Raw genomic sequence first — 3,427 nt, 5'->3', positions numbered from 1 at the left:
TAAATAAATAAATAAAAAATAATTCTATCCAATTAAGAGTTTTGGAGTTGAGCAAGAAAAATGTTTTCACTAAACATTAACATGGTTTTCCCCACCACTTTCCTGAGTTTTGCAAGCCTGGGAACCCCATTCCTTGATATTTCCAGGTTTTCCATGACTGTTGTAACCCTTCTGGGATCAGTTGCCTTGATTGCTCTATTTTGCCATTAATGCATTTTGACAGTATGACTTTCATCTCTCATGTGCATCACCGTATGATGTAGTACTACATAATCAGGAAAGCTTGTTTTTCTGAGCAGAGTTTTATAGCGCATCACTGAGCTGGTATTCTACTGTTTTACTGTCACAATCAGGGATTCATAAAAAAATTAAAATAACAAAAAACAGTCAAGTCTGCCTGTTTTTATGCAATGATTTGCACAAGCCTGTAAATAATGTCAGATATATTTCTATACTATTTCACCAAAGCAGAATGTAACGATCGTGTCGCAATTAATTTGTGGCACAAAGTTTTCAAGAGATTAGAAATAGAATATTTCCCTTGTTTTTTTTTTTTTTTTTTGCCAAACGCTCCCCCTAACAGTATAGTTCTCTAGTTTTTCAAAGGCTTAAAAATAATAAATATTTTAATTTGTTATTTAGAAGAAAAAAAAAATCTATTATCAACAGAATCCAATTTTGACAGTTAAGAACAAGTACTGTGCCTCTAATATTCTGGTCGTTTTCCCCCTTACAAACAGCCTTAATATACTGAAATTGTGTCAGCACAAATGTTTTACATGTGATTTCTTAAGGCTTGTAATGTCCAAATAAAGTATGACACAAATTATAAATATGGTCATTTTTAATATCTGAAAACAGAATCTAAAAAGAGAATCATACAATGGGTTTTTCAAAGTGCAGTTTCTTCCGTTTTTAATTCTTTTGGGTATTAACAAACAGTGCACAGATGTCCCACAGTCAAAGGCAGGTGGACATACAATAAACTGCATTGAGCAAAAACAGATAAAAAACATATTTGAAGTCAACATGAAATGAGAAATGACCTGATTTCAATACATATTTCCAGGTCCATCACTGCATGATTTGAAAAAGGATGTATTATGAAAACATACTGACTTACTCCACCTCTTACAGTATATGACTTTTCTTTTTGTCTGCGGTTACAAATCAAGTACCACCAAATGGTTTATTCTAAATACAGTTTACAGAAGTAAAATGGCTTGCGAATGACATTTCTTGTCGACTTCAAGATTTTTTTTTTTTTTTTTTGTAATCTGAAATAATCAAAAACTCGACAGTCTGAATACACTGTTTTTGGAATGTAAATCTGAGTGCACGATTAAAAACATATAGAGAACTTTGCAAAATAATACTGAAGGCAAGCACAAAATCTTGATTCCCAAAATAATCCTGAAATGTACTAGAGCATACCGCTCATTTACAGCATATAAAAATAATTTTCAAAAGCACAGAACACATCTCCAGGCCATGAGCATGCGTTCCCAGTAATTTCACTTAAGTCATACAGGCATATAAATACAAATTACCTACTGGTTAGGACGCATGTCAGGACGATCGTGCAGCTAGACACAGACTGTAATTAAAGAGATCAAAAAAGAAACACACTAGGTTCTCTCCGAGGTCAGTCATATCAGTGATATACAAAGCAGTAAACAGTGCCTTTGTCCATGTGCGATAACATTCATTTCTATGCACTTATAGGAGAAAAATGTCTTAGTTACATATTTTTGGAATGTTTTAAAAAAATATATGAATTTAAAAGGAACTCCCTTTTCATTTATATGTGTACATTAAATTGAATTGGCCAAACCCCACAGGTTGCAAAACTGGAAATGACTAATAGTGGAATTGCGATTCAACATAGTAAAACAACAGGGGGATCCATTAAAATGGTAAATGGACTGCATTTATATAGCACTTTCAACAGACCACATGGCCATCCAAAGCGCTTTACAATTTGCCTCACATTCACACACCGACTGCGGTGTCAGCCATTCAAGGCGCCATCCAGCTCGTCGGGAGCAGCTGGGGTTAGGCGTCTTGCTCAAGGACCCTCGACACTTGGTCAGGTGGAGCCGTGGATCGAACCACCAACCTTCCGGTTTGTAGAAAAACCTACATGAACCACTGAGCCACTGCCACCCCATTAGAGTAACACTAATGGATGAACAACTAAAGTGTGTGTAAATAATGACAGAAATATTACATTTTGGGGTAAACTATCCCTACGCTACTATAGCTTCCACCATGATCCATGAAATGATTATGTAATTATGTAAATGTAATATAAAGACTTCTTTATGTTATTGTTTAATAAAACTTAGATAAATTCGAATTCAAAAGCTCCATCCGGTTCTCTACCTCAGTTTAAATACAGAAAAAAGGGGAATTTCAATCATTCAAAATTCCACACAGGATTCCACTCAACTCCCTGTTCCATCAGGATTCCCAATCATCTTTATAGTAGTTGCTGGTCTGGCTTGCACAGAACCCTGTGGATACTTGTATACACAAACACAATGTTCACGAGTTCACACTTACATATAATTAGATGAAGTATTATAATGCATATTTGGCATGCTGTCGGGTGAAGGGCTCTGAGCTCGGGAATGGCCTGAACCTAGAGTACCCCGTATATAAAAGTGTAAAATGTACTCTTAGTGGAGGAGATGGGGTAGAGGGGGGATGCTGATAAACCATCAAAGGAGACAGGTAAGTCAGCTGTATTTATACCCTGGGGTTGATTATCTTAAGTGTGCTCCACCTGTGCTAATTAGGCTAAGTATCTAACGTGCTCCTCCCAAACCTTGTTAATGAAACTTCATATAGTGTTCCTGTAGCTCAATTGGTAGAGCATTACCATATCAAGCGCAAGGTTGGGGGTTCGATTCCCTGGGAACACATAATAGGTAAAACTTGATAGCCTGAATGCACTGTAAGCTGCTTTGGATAAAAGCGTCTGCTAAATGCATAAATTTAATTTTATATAGTTTTAATGGAGAAAAATGCTTCATACTGACTACATAATCACCAGCAGGGTCCAACAGAGTCATGCTAACCAGCTAAACCATGAGCCTGTGGGTTCTTATTTTATCATAATTCTGTCATAATTGTTCTGGCCTTTTTTATTGTCAGTCTCAAAAATACAGTACATAAACTCAGTTATGTTAACCGAGAACAGCAGCAAATGCTATTCTTCAAGTGCGTCTGAAGAAAAGTGTCTGTCAGTAAACACTGATTTGGCACAGCCATGTATGTGCTAAAATATCACTATTAAAATACAGAAATACTTATGGAAAGTTTCAGCGTATTTAACAACCAGACTTGAAATGATATAAGGGGTCAAGCTTGGGCATCTATCAAGAGCTCAATTATTCAAATAAAATTGAATCTCAGATCTAAG

Source organism: Carassius gibelio, chromosome A7 (genome assembly GCF_023724105.1).
Source record: "Carassius gibelio isolate Cgi1373 ecotype wild population from Czech Republic chromosome A7, carGib1.2-hapl.c, whole genome shotgun sequence".
NCBI lineage: Eukaryota > Metazoa > Chordata > Actinopteri > Cypriniformes > Cyprinidae > Carassius > Carassius gibelio.
The sequence above is the reverse complement of the archived record's forward strand: the minus strand, read 5'-3'. Positions refer to the sequence as shown.